Source organism: Panthera tigris, chromosome A1 (assembly GCF_018350195.1).
Source record: "Panthera tigris isolate Pti1 chromosome A1, P.tigris_Pti1_mat1.1, whole genome shotgun sequence".
NCBI classification, from domain to species: domain Eukaryota; kingdom Metazoa; phylum Chordata; class Mammalia; order Carnivora; family Felidae; genus Panthera; species Panthera tigris.
In genome coordinates, this window is record NC_056660.1 from 31,198,089 (window position 1) to 31,215,440 (window position 17,352).

A 17,352-nucleotide genomic window follows, 5' to 3' on the forward strand; every position below is an offset into this window, starting at 1 on the left:
TTCTGTCAGTTGCATAATGAGTTTTGATTGTATTCCAGTTTCTTTGATTATTCGTATGTTCCCTACTTTTCCTGGAGAATATATAACTTATATACTCTTCTTTATTTGTATTTGCATACTTGTATTTTGTGAAATATGCTTACGTAATAACTAATTTTATAGTTGGTGAGTATAAACCAAGTGCAGAGCACAAGAAAATACTTAAATATATATTTGTGTTCAATTAATTGACTCCATTCTAGAATGACAGTTCAAATAAAGGGGAAGCCCTTAGTTAACAAAAATGTTAATATCCGTTTTCAGGTTTAAAATGAAAAAGTGAAGAGTCCTAAAATATATATATGTACTGTGGTTGATCTCCCTAGAAGCTGTTGCCTGAGATTAGACCATAATTTATTTGGCATTATTTTTAAGATATCCTAATTGATACGCCAATTATTATTTATATATTAGATGAAACTCTACAAATAAAAGCCTAAAACTATTCTAGCAAGTCCATTAGGAATCTGTTTTCCTTTTCTAGTTATAAGATATATGCATTTCAGTTTAATCAATTTACAAATGCAGTTCTGAGGCTACAAAAATAAAATACAGCCTCTAGTCATTGCTCCTCAAAGAAAGAACCCCTCAGGGCAAACTGTCAGTTTACACTGCAGTGGAAAAAAAAAGTTTCAGAAGCATCAGCCTCCAAGTAATAAGCACATAAGAAACTATAATGTAAAACCCATATCAGAGAATTATCTTGATTTGTGTGAGTAGCGCAGATAGTATTACCTTAGGGGATCTGAAGTACGATTGAAACAGAAAATGCAAAGTCTCAAATAGTGCCTCACAATAGTTTGCAACAAAGAAGCCTCGCTCAAGAGGGTCATAAACTGACTTTAATGGGAATCAGTAATTCATCTATTGCATGTTGAAACATCTAATTGTTGTTTATGTTGATGTAATTGCCATGGTGAAAGAGGGGGAAAAAAGCCGAAACCACATTTTCAGAATATTAGACTTTTCAGAATTTAGAGTGTCTTATTAAATTAAAGATGAATAATAAATCGGTTTGACTGGCTACTAAATCACTTTTTAAAATTTTGCATGATAAAATATGCTTTGTATTAAGAGACAACAGAAAGAAAGAAAGAACGATGGCAAACGATGAATGGTGCTCTCTGGAAGGCTGATTACCACTGATAGGTCTCTCTTTATCTTCTCTGATTTTCTTATTCATAATTTAGGCTCATTTAAAAACACTTGGTGTTATGTTATTGAATCAAAATTATGACTGTCCAAACCAGATTGCATGGATGGGAAGGAGAATAGGGAATGTGACAATAGAACATCAGCAAATTCCTTTTCTACATCATAGTCAAAAACTCTCATTAAATGTGAACTTCAATATAATAACTAGATGAAGCCTACTGTAAGGATGGAAACCAGGAAAGGATGATATCCACAACAAAATTAATGTTTATACAATTGGATTTATACTCGATGATAAAAAGTAAAACTCCCTCAGAGAGAAGTTCAGAACACAAAATCCTATTGTGAAGTTTCAAGAAACTTAAGACAACATGCCTTAAAAAAAAAAAAAATCACATGACACAAAATGTTTAGTTTGTAGCCCCAGTGATTATACATGAGTTATGATGATCTTTCCTCAAGTAACAAAGCATGGAATTAAATAGGACAAAGTATGTAATGAGTACAAGAAAAAAATTAAAATAAGAAGACTTGAATAAATTATTCTGTCTTTAAAGAAAAAATAATCTAAATATATATATATATACCTCGTAGAATTATATAATTCATTAAACTTTTGACATTAATAGATATGTAAAGTAACATATAGACATATAAAATGACTTACATAGCTAGATAAAATGTTTTATAAAAAGTTTTGGATATAAATAGAGGATACAGTTTTTCCACAAATCAATAAATTAGACTGCCATTACATTCCAAATTAATATGGAAACAGTATTTAAATACCACATTTCTTGAGTTGCATTGCAATAAACTAGTATTCAGTAGTGAACACTTAATTATAAATTTTTTAATGTTTATTCATTTTTGAGAGAGAGAGAGACAAGAGCACAAACGGGAGGGGACAGAGAGAGAGAGGGAGACACAGAATCCGAAGCAGGCTCCAGGCTCCAGCTGTCAGCACCAAGCCCTATGCTGGGCTCGAACTCATGAACCGTGAGACCATGACCTGAGCCAAAGTCAGACACGTAATCAACCAAGGCACCCAGACGCCCCTATAGTGAACAATTAATTATAAATCACCAAAAGTTACTGAGCAGTATGTGTAGCTGAGTAGATTAGTAGCCATGAAAAATTCAAAATATTTTAATATATTTTCATCAAATAAACTTCAAAACTTTCTGACTTTCTTTTTAGTTAGATCTAACTCTTAAAGAACAAATAATTTCCATCCATATATAGCTTGAAAATATTGTAAAAGCAAGTTAATTTTATGATAGGTTTAAAATTCTAATATTAGTGGAGAGCAAAAAAAAAGACGGAAACTATACATCGGTCTTTTTTGTCTGCAGATTTTGAGGCCAGGGCAGTGGGGGGCCACTGCAGCTTGAATACTCCTCCCATTAGGGAAATGCCCCTGGCTGCTATGTGGAGGATAATAGGAGTACAAGGTTGTTGTGTGTGGAGCATGAGGAAGCTATTGAAGTCATAGTGTCTGGGAACAAGATGGTGTCAGTAGAAGTCATAAATTGTGGTTGGGTACTTGATATATTTTGAAGACAAAACTAATTTTCTTCTTTGAATGATTGGCTACGGAGAGTCAGAAACATAAGCAGCAAATGGCTTTCCTTGTTTTATAAAATAATATCTAAGACCTCACTTGCCTGGCCCAACTCAGCTCCTCTTCTCCTGGCTGGGCATATAACAACCCAACTTCACTCACTTTTCACTTCCAAGGGTGTACTCTTACATTATTCCCCCAATGAGGGTTTTTAGCGTATTTCTCATATGTTTGTCTTCATTTCTCGTTCTGGCTGTTTTTGTTGTTGTGATTGTTGTTAAATCACTGTAGGTCTCAGCTGAGATGTGCTATCAAATAATGACTTCCCAGAGCATCATATTAGAGTACACTCCCCACTTACTCTTCTTCAACTTTTACCAAAATCATTATTGCAGCATATTTTTTTATTCCTTCACAATGCTTTAAATTTTGGGGTCATTTATTTCTAGATTTGATTTCTTACCTTATTTTGGCTGTCTCACCGAATTTCAGTAAGTTCCATGAAGGCAGGAACTAATTGTGAATTAAATTCTAGTGCATATTGGGTACCTGCTAAGGGCTTGGCCTATATTGGCCCTCGGAAAACATGTAAATAAATGAATAAACCCAAACAAAATTGGACAAACTGAACATCTATTCTTAATAAAAAAAAAGTTAATTAGTAATAGAGTACTACATTACTGTAAGTGATAGAGAACCTTTAGCTAGGGAAAGTTTTTAAAAATATGAATAAATGGAAAGAATCAGCATGCCACTAATTGAGAAAACACTTTTTTTATAAAGAGTTCAATTCTTTCCCAGTTATTTAATAAATCAAGACAAAATCAATTCAAGCTCACCATGGGATATTTTCACCCCAAACTTGACAAATGATTCTGAGGTTAATGTGAAAAATAAATGAACAAGAATTTATATCAGATAATCAGAAAAAAGAGTATCATCAAGAGGCTTGCCAGAGAATAAAATATAGTACAAAAACATAATAATTAAAGTGTGACCTACTGGAAAAAACAATAAAAATAAATAGACCATATTAGATGCATGTATATAATAGACAAAGGAAACTAAAATTTCTAGCAAATTTTTAGTGAAAAGTTCCTGGATTAATGGTTCACCTAAGTGAAAATGAATGTAGTTGGATACCTACTTATACCAAATACTAAAGGAAATTCTGAATGGATCTGAGAGTGAAATATGAAATGACTCAATCATTCAGTAAATCAAATGAGATTATTAATATGATTTGTCGGTGGGAAGAACCTTCTGTGCTCAAGAAAGGAAATTATGGGGTGCCCGGGTGGCTCAGCCAGTTAAGCGTCCGGCTTCAGCTCAGGTCATGATCTCGTGGTCCCTGAGTTCAAGCCCCGAGTCGGGCTCTGTGCTGACAGGTCAGAGCCTGGAGCCTGCTTCAGATTCTGTGTCTCCCTCTCTCTCTGCCCCTCCCCTGCTCATGCTCTGCCTCTCTCTGTCTCAAAAATAAATAAAAACATTAAAAAAAATTATGTACACACATACTATATATACATAAATATATATTTGTAGTCAAATATATTTTAATTTCACTATTGGAACATTTGTGAGTCAGTGTTATGTATAATATGCAAACAAGACACTCAGTAAGCAATATAAATACATATGACAAAGGATTAATTTAAAAAAATGTTTAGTTTTTGAGAGAGAGAGAGAGACATACACAGAGTATGAGCTGGGGAGGGGCAGAGAGAGAGGGAGACACAGAATCAGAAGCAGGCTCCAGGCTCTGAGCTGTCAGCACAAAGCCTGACGCCAGGCTTGAACTCACAAACTGCGAGATCATCACCTAAGCTGAAGTCGGACACCCAACCAACTGAGCCACCCAGGCGCCCTGACAAAGGATTAATTTTTAAAGGGTATGAATTTCTTTTAATTTGAAGAAGACAAACTCCTCAAAATAAAGATGGATAGGTAACATGTATAAATGATTCAGAAAATTAGATTTAATTGTCAAATGTCTACACTGAAAGCACAATACTTAACTAATAAGTAATAAATTAAAGGGAGATATTTCTTTCATACAAAAGGATAAAATCAAAGATAATGAAATTATACCATTAATGAGAAGATATCAAATTATTCTTTGTAATTACTGACATATAACCAAGCTGTCTTCATATCTGAACTACGACTGTATTGAAAATGAGTCACTGGGGCGCCTGGGTGGCTCAGTCGGTTAAGCGTCAACTTCGGCTCAGGTCACCATCTCGTGGTCTGTGAGTTCGAGCCCTGCATCGGGCTCTGGGCTGATGGCCCAGAGCCTGGAGCCTGCTTCCGATTCTGTGTCTCCCTCTCTCTCTGCCCCTCCCCCGTTCATGCTCTGTCTCTCTCTCTGTCTCAAAAATAAATAAACGTTAAAAAAAAAAATTAAAAAAAAAAAAGAAAAAAAGAAAATGAGTCACTGAGTGTTAAAGAAACATTTCTTAGGCTACTTAGTAAGGAGAAACATTAATAAGTAGAAACAAAGTTCTTTTAATAACACAACCAAGTTCTTAAGCACTATGTTTTATAATTTTATAATGTTTATAATTTTTTCCCTGAGAACTCTATTATAATACACCAAAATATTAAACACGCTTATATCAAGAGAGAAGAAATAATAATTGTTGAAAGATGGGCATGTATTTCATTATGTCTATAAAAATTTTAGGATGCAATTTTTGTATTTATTATTATCTAAACATTATAAATATAATTGCCTTGAGAATAAAAAGTAGATCTTCCCATGTATGGTCTCTACTATGAGTATCTTTAATGGTAGAAATACAGGTTTTTAATTTTTGATCCTTTACAATGTTATTATTTAAACATTTTTCCATAATGAGCATATAATACTTTAAGACATATTTAAAGAAAACTGATACATTTGAAATTTTATATTTAAATTTGCATTTGTAGAAGAATGTAGGAGTCACTAAATTTATGAGTATCACGTGCCACAGCCTAAGATAACTCCTGTACAGGTTTAAATTTTCAGGAGCTATTTAAATAATTTTGGCTGCACCACAGGCACAAGAGAAGGGCGAGGAGTAGCAGCAAGAGCTTCACAAAAGTATTTATTGACCTTTACAAGAGCAGAGACACCATCAGGTGAGTGGAGATCTGGCAGCTTCTAAGCATTTGCATCCCTGAGAATTACACCAAGATTGTGAGGGTTCATTATGATGATTTTGACAGCTGTGTGAACTGCAGGAATCTCTTCATCACCCCACCTTTCATGTTTTAGCCTCATTCTTCTCTTGACTCTTCTATACATCTTTAAGCTTGGCATTTGAAACTTTGAACTGGTAAAGCTTATTTTATTTTTCCAACCTTATATCTTATGACTGCAGAAAAAGAAACTGCTATGAGAAAAATAATCTATGATGCCCCAAATGTTCTATAAAAACTTTGCCTTTTCTCCTCTTGCTCCTGACATTCTAACAGTTTTTCAGTCAAAGTGTAATCCGATTTGTTCGTTATTTCCTTCTGATTTCGATAACCTTCATTTATTTGCCATTCTAAAATGAGTATAATGTAATCCAATATATAAAATATTTAATACAAGACTCAGGAAGGTTGAAAATATTGTGGAAATATTGTGAAAACTTGTGAAACAAGTGAAACTTGTGAAAATATTCTTTTAAATATGCTGGCAAATCTCACATTCAATGCACATAATAGCAAAAACAGGCAAATGAAATATATAGGCACTAATTACTGTTATACTCTTACGCCTCCTTGATTTCTGTTTATGTCTTTTCAATCACATTTCTCAGGAATGGTCTTTACCTGCTGCCATACACTTCTTATATGCACACTCAATGGGTTACTCCAAACTAGATCAATTTATTTCCCTCACTCTAATTACAGTCCTGGAAAAAGTTAAGAGGAGACAGCTTTTCTAAACTTTCCATTTTATGATGTGTCAGTAGAACTGAATACAGTTGGCTACTCCTTCCTTCTTTAAACTCATTCTTTCTTTGGACTTGGTGATACTTCTTTTATTATGGTTATTTGTTGCCACATTCAAAGGATAATTGTCTTCTCCACAACCTCTAAGGTTGATCCTTATCAACCTGGATTCTCTCACAAGGGAGTGTCTTCAAAACACACAACTATGGTTTTCACCTAGAGGTCAAAGATTTGCAATTTTATCTTCAGCTGAGATTTCTTCCGGGAGCTCAACATTTGTATTTCCACTGTTCTCTTGATCTCACCACTTTAATGCTTCAAAATCTCCCCAAACTAACAAGCCAAGAATTGAAATAATGATCGTCCTCATTTCTCCCCCAGAGCCATTTCTCTTCCAGTGTATCCTGTCATAATAAATGATGGCAGATGCTCTCATGTGAGCCAGAAAGCAAAGGGTTGTCCGTGAGGACAACTTTTCCTTCTTTTCCACATGTCTGTAAGCAACGCTGTCCTGCTAAGGTTTTCTTCTGATTGTATGTGGAATTCATTTTTCCCATCCCTAATATTATGTCCAAACCTGTTACTCTTGCTCATGCCCTATTGCAATAGCCTTCAGTTATTTGGTTGCTTCTATTCTAGCCTCAGCTCCTGTACTCTTCTCTCTTAGATATAATGCTGTTTTCACAATGTCTTCTCCAGTCAGACCTGGTAATGATAGTTGTGCAGGTTGTGTTTTGAACAACTTTACAGGGAATCCTTCACTCATTATTCTGGTTTACATAACTGTTTGACAACTTTCCAGCAGATGTCAGCAAAATGTTCTTGAGAAAGGGCCCCTTTTCCTAATTTATACAAAATCACCCTTTGGGCTAGTAGCCGCATGTGTGTCCCTCACTCTCTTGCTTAAAGCCGTTCAATTTCTCTTCATTTATTGAGGATTAGGTGTAACATACTAAACATGCATGCAGTGGAAAGTTTCACACATGACCCTACCTTTCTCTCCTACTTTAATTTGTACCACACTCTCTTCATTCTCTTCAGCTCAGTCATCTTGGCCTTTTCCAACTCCATGAAACATTACCTGCTCTGCGGTCACCTTACTTTTTCCCCTTTGCTTTCTGCTCATGGAGTGCTCTTCCCTCTCCCTTCACCTAGTTTACTTGTAATCTTTCCATCTCAGCTCTACTTTCAGTTCCCCAGGAGAATATTCTCCCATCTTCTATTTAGGTCAGATTTCTCTGTTATGTCCTCTGATTGATCCATGAAACTCCCTGCTCATAATATTTAGCACAGTTAAGGAAATTTCAAAATTTTGTATGGCTTTTTGATTAACATAATACATTCCTTTATAAACTGGAACATTCATAAGGGTTAGTGACCGTGTCAGTTTTGTACAATACTGTATCCCTAATTCTACCCAGTTCCTTAACCCAAGTAGTTTGGGCCTCAATAAATATGAAAAGAAGGAAGGAAGGATCGAAGGAAGGAAAGGATCAAAGAATGGAGGAAAGAAGGAAGGAAGAGTCTACAATGCCTACCAACTACTGTTGGCATGACCAATGTAGATGGATAATTAATTGTGTGGAAGGTTTTATTAGAAGTTTTCTGGTAATAATGGCATTATTTAGAGGATGGATATTTATGTAAAACTTTAGAGTATAAAGAACATAAATATGTAAAGGTTTCAATTTAATGGAGTTTACAAAGTAATTTTATGTTAAAAATATGAAAAATAATTGAGAATTCCTCACACAGGTACGAAATTGAAACTTTTCAATTATACATAATGTACTTCAAAGTTTTTTTTTTTTTAAAACATGTTATTGACAGTAGACTGGTTTTAACTACTTAACACATTAAATATGTTTCACACATTTTCCATTGAGTATACCTATTTTTTTTTTTTACATAAAGTTTCCTAAGAAGACTTTCATTAAAATTTTACACTTCGGTAACTGGAACATTAATAACAGCTGAAGATATCTTTTCATTATCCATTTTGGTTTCATAAAATTAGTAAGAATGTTATATTTGAATAATACTCAGTTTGGTAGATGCTAATGAAATAAGAATTCAACCTGTCTATGACTTCATTTTTCATTATTATGATTAAGTAATGTGTTAAAAATAAATGTTACTCAAATTCATTATATAAGGTGATTTCCCTTTAGATTTAAAACCTGCAAAATTAGAAAGATGGAACAAATTTAGTAAAGGATTAATAGGATTTTTGTTGGCCAACAAAATGGATGGTACATTCGTTCAGTCTTCCAATTGTTCAATAAATGTATATAAAATACATCTCTTTATATCTGTATATTTATATATAGATATAGTCTGTGACATGTCATAGACTGGGTTATTTAGCACTAATTGAGACATAATGTCTGCGGTCACATAGCTTACAGTTTCATGAAAGAGACATGAAAGACTGCCATAAGCAAGACAAAGGGCCGAAAACGTGAGATAACTCCGTCTTAATATCCTTGGGAGTCTAAGTTACCTGTTAGAACCTAGAAAACCTTCAATGTCCTGGGATGATTTGTTTGTTTGGGGGGAGCATGCAATTGCTGAGTAAAAGAACCTTCATAGAAAAAGGAGATAAATAGAAAAAGTTGATAAACAAATCTTAGTTCAAGGTGAGGGTAAATAAAAGACTTGAGAAAAATGTAAACACTATATTCACATTTAAATACAGAAAGCAAAAGTCATATTTCTAAGCTAAATTCTCTTAAATGAAAATCTTCTTAAGTGAAGTAGAAATCAGAAAGTAGACACTAGGGCTGAGATTCTCAGTAATCCAGAATATTTGTAACATTCCATTTAAAAATAAATGTGTCATTCCCTGAATACTGCTTCATGGTGATCAGAATTTATACTAGCAGGACTTAGTAGCGGGTTAGCAATAGGTTTTCTTTAGAGCCAGCAAGAAAAATTAAGCCACTCTTGAGAAAAGGATCCTCAAAGAATATAGAAAGTAATGGTTGCTTTAAAAGGGAGTAAAAGGCAGCTTTGGCAAAGAAATAAGAAAGTATGTGTTCCCACCTTGGGGCTGAGAAGTCGCCCTTGGGTCTACTGGTATATAAATCCACAAGATTAGGAAATGCAAAGACAAATAGCTCCCTGAAGGCTATAAGGTTATAGAGAGTTGAAGGCTACAGCCAAGCTAAGAACTATTGATGAATGATTAGCAAGCCTCTTGCAAAAGATACACTAATTGACAGATAAGGAGAGAAATGGTTAATTTTTTTTTTTTTTTTTTTTTGACAGAATGGCATCTGATGAGCCAGTGAGCACAAAAACAAGATAAAGGTCAATAAAATTGCAGTGCAATCCACCAATCATACAAATGTCAGATTTGGAAGACCAATGTTGTAACTTTAAATTAAGTGCCAAAGAAAACTCTGAAATCAGCATACTTGAGTGTGATCTGTAAACTGACATAAATGTAATGCATGGATCTTAAATTATTTCAAGAGTTAATATATTTTGAAGATGTGTTATGCATATTATAAGTCATAAAAATAATCTTGAAACCCTGAAAGGTTTTATTTTAAAAAAAGCTAATCAAGTGAAAATTTTAGAAATCCCACAGAAGACCATATACTAAAATTAACTAACATAGCATTTATATGCTATATAATAGCATATATTTTAATTTGATAACACCATTTAGGGTTAAATTCAATGAGTTGAGTTTCAATGAAGGAGGTTGAGTTTTAGGGGGACTTGAAAGATTATGGCTAGAACTGTATTTGGAGATAGACACATGCATACACCTTATTCTGCAGTACTACATCAACATGACTTTTAGCTAAAAACAAGATACTCCACAAAAAGAAAATATTGCTTCCTCTTAAATAGTCAAAAAAGAAATCACACACACAAAAAACAGCCCAAATCAACTGCCAAGATCTTATACTTAGAAAATGCAAAAACCACTTTCCTTTTGTTAGAAAAAAAAGTCACTCTAACACATGTTCCCTTTAGAAGAGTCTCTTTGTTATGTGATTCTTACTGTCAACCTGTTGAAAAAATGAAATAGTGTATTTTCTGTTCTCCGATTGCATCATTCATTGGTTTGGGATTTTTTCAAGATGTGGAAGATAGTAGGGCATCATTTAAGTAATCACCTTTCTCAGACATGTTTATTGATGTCCTTTGATTTGTATTAATAGCATCCAAATTGAAACTTTATTCATCATGAAACAAACATCAACACAAACCTTTGCTACAGACCTGGTGTCTGATGTCCCTGAGTGGACCCAAATGCCTCCAACCTTTGTACTCAGCACACTGTATCTGCTCATTCCCTAAAGCAAAGGGGTTCTCTTGACCTCTAATTTATACCCTACAGCCAACATGTATGGGGTCTTTACACCTGTGTTTGCCTTTTCAAGCTCTCTCACTTGAGAGCACAAAATTTTCCAAAGAGCTTCAAGAACTGGTTGGGTATTACTTCTACCAAAGCACATTTTCTAAAACTTTTCAACAGGTGACTACCTTTGCTATATTTAAGACTTGTATACTTTTATATATCTTTCACCAAGTGATACCTTTGGATGCTCTGATCTGGAAGACCATTCCCAAAAGAAACCAGTCAATCCCACAACTAGGTTGATTTATCTCAGATTCAGCCTTAATCTTCCTCAGATTATTCTATTTCCATACTATTTTGCCTCACAGGCAAGGACACACAGGACACAATAATATGTGTCTAGGATTCAAAAACACTTGGGCCACGTTTGCATATTGAGTCTTTGTCTTGTAGTATTGTCTAATTTGTCTGTTTACAAATATGTTATGTCTCTACCATGGGCTTCTCTAGGGTAGAGATATCTTTATCCCTTAGTATCCACATGATGTAAGAGACAATGCAGTGAGTATTTAATAAACTATTAAAAAGATGAATGTCTGAAGTTGCACAGTAATGAAAATAACTTGGAAGAAATAAAATTAACTCTTTGTTATAAAAGTATTTAGGTAACTAGACCTATTATATCTTCGAGTAATTACTGGTTTTTGAAGGGAAATACATGTATCAAAGAGTTGTCCTTTTTCTTTCAGAGAATAGTTGTTTTTTCTTTTTATTAAATCATTAATACATGTTTGTTTCGTTTCATAACTCAGAGGAAAAAACTATCAGAATTTTATTTCTATATATTCAGTCATTCTCTTTGCATGTTATATACATGTATATATATTCTGCATATTCTAATTTGTAATCTGATTTTTAACATAAAAATAAAATCTATGTTTTTCCCTGTGTCAGTATTTCCACAATGTAATTTGTAACCTTTGCTTTCAAGTATTCTATATTTTATTTCACCAATAATTAACTAATCCCATATTCATGTATTTTTAGATTTCTTAATCCTTCCACTTTTGTGAATAGTGCATTGATGAATGCCGCATAACACAAGCTTTGTCCAGAGCCTTATTCTCTTATGATAAATAGCTCTAAATGTATTGGTGGGTAAATGATAGGCATTTAAAAAAACCTTAACACATATTACTAAATATATAAATATGCTATCAATTTTAAAATCTGTAACAGTAGTTTTTATATCTTGCTTTCTCTTTCCCTCATCTACTTGTGCTGAGATATGTACATTTAAATTGACCGATTCTTCAGATTATTGCCCACTATGATCAGTCATCAATTATAATTTGCTTTGTTTTAATTATTCTTCTTTCCCCTCTATCCAGACTCCCCTGTCATATATCCCTCCCTTACACAGATATGGTTTTGAATGTGTTTGATGTATGTCCTTAGATATACGCACCTCTAAAATATATCATGTTCCTTTGTCTTTGTATGTATTTTTGATTTACAGAAATGAGGTCTTGCTATGAAGCTCATTATTTTTTTAATCCAGTACTCTCAACAATATGTTCTATGAGATCTACTGGTACGTCTGAGAGTACCTTTAAATTCATGCTTTTAACACTGCATCCTTTACATTTGATTCTCTAGTTCCCTTAATGATAGGAGGCTAGGTTGTCTCCAACCCCTTTGACCGGAAAGAGTGATGCAATAACTGTGCAAATACACTTTTTACAGACCAGTACAAATATGTTTTTAGGACAGATACCCATAATAGGGTAGTCATAGGTTTTAGTTAACTTGAACAGGTATAGTCATAGGTATAGTTAACTTGAATAATTACACAGTTCCTTCTAGATAGATGATTGTCTAAGTATGCCTCACTCATTTATTTTATTTTATTTTTTTATTTTAGAGAGAGAGTGCACAAGTTGGGGAAAGGGGGAAAAAGAGCAAAAGAAAGAATCTTAAGCAGGCTCCACAGTCAACACAGAGCCCAACATGGTTCTATCCCTATGACCCTGGGATCAAGAGTGAGCTAAAATCAGGAGTGAGATGCTTAACTGACTGAGCCACCCAGGCGCCCCACTATGCTTCACTCCTCACTGCAAGATAGTCATAGTTCTTTTTCCCCCATCCTTATCAAAACTTGTTATCTGACCTTCCCTTCCTTGCCAAGTCTGTGTCCATAAAGTGGTATCCTATTGCCTTCTTATTTGCATTACTTTAATTATTAGTGGGGATGAGCACTTCTTTATAAATGTGTTAGTAATCTGATCTTCAGTGTCTGCTGACTCTTACAGCCTGACGGCAGAGCATCTTGCATGGCAGCCTGGTCCTGTTACACAGCCTTGTCTTGTACTGGGTCCCAATCAAAACGAGCAGACTTTCAGGCCACTTGCTAACTGGCTCAGAATATAACACCCAAATGAGGAATATGTTTCCTCCAATATTCAAAGAGGCCTACTAGCCACTGCCTCTTTTTTTTCTTATAGAAGGGGAACAGATGCAGCAACTTATGCTTCACCTTAGAAGAGATCTCACAATGCCCCACACCGCAGGCCTCCGGGAAATTTTACGAAGGTGAGAGTCCCCTGAATTTTTGTGGAATTTATTTCTCACCTTTTAACATGCAAATGTTATAAGCATAAGTCTAGAGTAGTTGCTGCTTCTTGCTCATTATGCCTAATCAGCATAGTATCATCAATACAACAGACTGGTATAATATCTTGGGAACGGGAAAAACAATCAGACTCCCTACAGACTAAATTATTACACAGGCCTGGAGATACCCTTGAGGGAGGACAATGGTGGTATACTGCTGGCCTTGCTACCAAAGAGCAAACTGCTTCTTGTGCTCTTCAGCACCATACATCAAGGAAAACACATTCGCCAGATCAATGGCTTCATACCAGGTACCAGGGGATGTGTTAATTTGCTGAAGCAATGAAGTCACATCTGGAATAGCAGCTGCAATTGGAGTCACCATTTGGTTAATTTTATAAAACTCCACTGTCATTCTACAGGATCCATCTGTTTTCTGCACAGGACAAATAAAGTAATTGGAATAGGGATATGGTGGGTATCAGCACCTCTTCATCTTTCAAGTCCTCAATGGTGGCATTAACTTCTGAAACACTTCCATAAATGTGATATAGCTTTGGTTTACTATTTATCCCCCCAAAAAAGCAGTTCTAGTGGTTCCCACATGGCGCTACCACAGCAGTCCTCACTTTGCAGGTAAAGGGGCCAATGTGTGGATTCTGGCAGTTGTTAAGTAAGTTCATTCCAATTATACATTCTGGAACTTGAGAAATAACCATAGGATGGGCTTGAGGATCCAGTGGACCCAGCGTAAGAGGAAACTGAGTTAAAACTCCATTCATCACTTGATCTCCATAAACTTTACTCTGAATAATCAACCACAATGACATGGATCTCCTGGAATTAGTATCACTTCAGAGCCCATGTCCAGTAATTCTCAGAAAAATCTGGATATCCTTTTCCCCAGTTTGTAGTAAACCTACGAGAAGGCTGGGAGAAAGATGAAGGGTATCCATTTTGAGCAGGGTAGCTGGATTCTTTCTCAAAGGAAGCTGGCCTTCTCTTCATTTAAGTAGTTCTGGGTCTATAAACTGGTTCACATCTGGGTATTGTTTGAGGGAACATCGTTCTCTATTTCAGTGATTCAGGTTACTCAGTTTAGACCTTTTCCATTACATTTTGTTAAGCAAGAATTTTATAGACTCCTTATCTCTCAATTATTCTGGTTACTGCTTTGACTTCACTGTCCATTCTGGTAACCAGACCCACCTTGTCTCTGGTGATTGAGTTCTGCCCCTGGTCCCCTGCCACCCTGGCGTCAGTTATCCCCATTTCATATAAGGATCACTGTTCACTGGCAGTCAGATCCCACTGTAATTTCTGGCCTACAGAAAAGAGATAGCAAAAAGCTCTTCAAAGGTGCTGGGGCTCACTTCACAAATTATTTCTCAAAGTAACATGAAAGACATCAAGGTGTCAGTAGGGCCACACTCCTTCTGGTGGCTTTAGGGGATCATCCATTCCTTCCTCTTATAGCTTTCCTTGGCTCATGGCCACATCTCTCTTCAATCCATGTTTATATCACTTTCTCTTCTATGCATCTGTGTAAAATATCTCCCTCTGCCTCTCTCTCACTTGTAAGCTCCTATGCCAGTCAGTTTCACCATTTTGCTTAAAGCATGGCATTGTCGTTTTGCCTTAGTATTTGGTAAGAAATGTTATCCATCTGTATTGTCTTTTCTTCTCATGAATAATATCTCATTTTCTGTTATATTCTTAATTGACTGTTGATGGTATAGAAAAACACAGATGGCTTTGTAAGTTAGTCTTGCATATAGACTATTTGCTAAATTTTCTCATAGTTCTATAAATGTCTCTTGATCTAGTTGAATTTTCCATGTAGATAATCATATCATCTGCAAATAACAGCACTTTGACTTTTTATACCAATCCTTATAACTATTATATCTTATTAAAAGATAATTTTGCTGACTATAAGTTTTAATCCTATGTTTATTAGTAATGGCAATAGTAAGAATTCTTACCTTGTTTCAGATGTCATGGGAAATATTTCTAGCAGGTTTCCATTAAGAATCATGTTAGAAAAGGGGCTCCTGGGTGGCTTAGTCAGTTAAACATCTGACCTCGGCTCAGGTCATGGTCTCACAGTCCGTGAGTTTGAGTCCTACATCCTGCTCTGTGCTGACAGCTCAGAGCCTGGAGCCTGCTTCAGATTCTGTGTCTCCCTGTCTCTCTGTCCCTCCCCACCTCATGCTCTGTCTCTCTCGCTCTCAAAAATAAATAAACATAAACAAATTTTTTTTTAAATCATGTAGACAAACACATAGAAGCAGAGAGTATGATGGTAGTTAGTAAGGGCTGGACAGAGGGGAAAATGAAATGTAGATCAAAAGATACAATGTTTCAGTTTTACAAGATAAATAAATTCTGGAGATCTGTACAAAATAGGGCCTACGGTTAATAATACTATATTACACATACTTAAAAATTTGTAAAAGAAGTAGATCTTATGTTAAATGCTCTTCCCACAAAAGGAAAAGAAAAAAATCATGTTTGTTATTAATTTTTAATTTACACACTAGTTCAAGTTAAAAAAGTTTCTCTGTTCCTTTTTTTTTTTTGGTTTCAAGCATATTAATCACATTATTATATTTGTATATAGATTTTCTTTTTATTATGTGATTGGCATATTTCTTTGTGAGAGGTGAATTTAAAACTATAATGGTTTGTTCTTTTTCCCTCTCCAACTTTTTAGTTGTGTATTTATAAAATTGGGGGCTATATATTAACAATTTAAAGTTGTTGTAACTTCTTTTTTTTTAATTTGTTTTAACATTTATTCATTTGTGAGAGACAGAGAGAGAGCAAGAGTGCAGGAGAGGCAGAGACGGAGAGGGAAACAGAATCTGAAGCAGGCTCCAGGCTCTGAGCTGTCAGCACAGAGCCCGATGCAGGGCTCAAACTCACGAACCGAATCATGAGATCATGACCTGAGCTGAAGTCGGTCGCTCAACCAACTGAGCCACCCAGGCGCCCCATAAAGTTGTACTTTCTGAATCCATTTTCTATTTACATGTATTTAAAGTATTACTACTTGTGATACTTTTAATTTAAATAATGTATCATTTGATATTAAAATTTCTATATTGAGTTATTTGGGGGCTTATATTTACCTGTTGTGTCTATAACAATTTAGTTTCAGAATTTTGTATCCTTTTTGGTTCAGTGAATTGTTTACAGACAACATATTGCTAGATTTTCTTCCCCTATGTAATATCTCTTCTGATTGATGGGGTCATTCCATGTAGTGGGCTGACTGATGGCCCACAAAAAGAGATTTTTTAGATTCATACCTAGGACTTGTGAATATTATTGTACATGGCAAAGATGTGATTAAGTTAAGGCTATTAAAAAGAGGTGCTTATCCTGGATTATCCAAGCAGGCCATGAATGAAATTTATAAATTATTAAATTGTTTTGTGTCTGTTTACTCATATCCCTAATAGGAAAATTAGTGCCTAACTAGTCTTCCTCACAGCTTCTTGGTTGTGACAGTTAAGTGGTTAACTGGCCCCAAGCCATTTGTCTGCACCCCAACATGGCTCCACTTCCTCACCTAACCTTAGCTTAGGATCTTGAAAAACATAGGCTTACATATTAGATATAGAAATACTGATTACAGAAAGAAAAATCTTTAAATCTGAGGATACTTTATATGACAATTCAGTCATGAAATACAAGAAAAAACTGGGGTAAATATGGAATGCATATATAA

General features: G+C 35.0%; 1 long non-coding RNA gene across 2 annotated transcripts in view; it reads left to right on the plus strand.

Moving 5' to 3' along the window:
* The window catches only part of LOC122236491, a 45,764-nt gene extending 34,172 nt beyond the window's left edge, over window positions 1-11,592 (plus strand). For both annotated transcript variants that reach the window (XR_006214554.1, XR_006214555.1), the window contains exon 4: window positions 9,956-11,592. This is a non-coding gene — a long non-coding RNA (uncharacterized LOC122236491). The remainder of the gene's footprint in view (window positions 1-9,955) is intronic.
* Window positions 11,593-17,352: the final 5,760 nt, after the last annotated feature.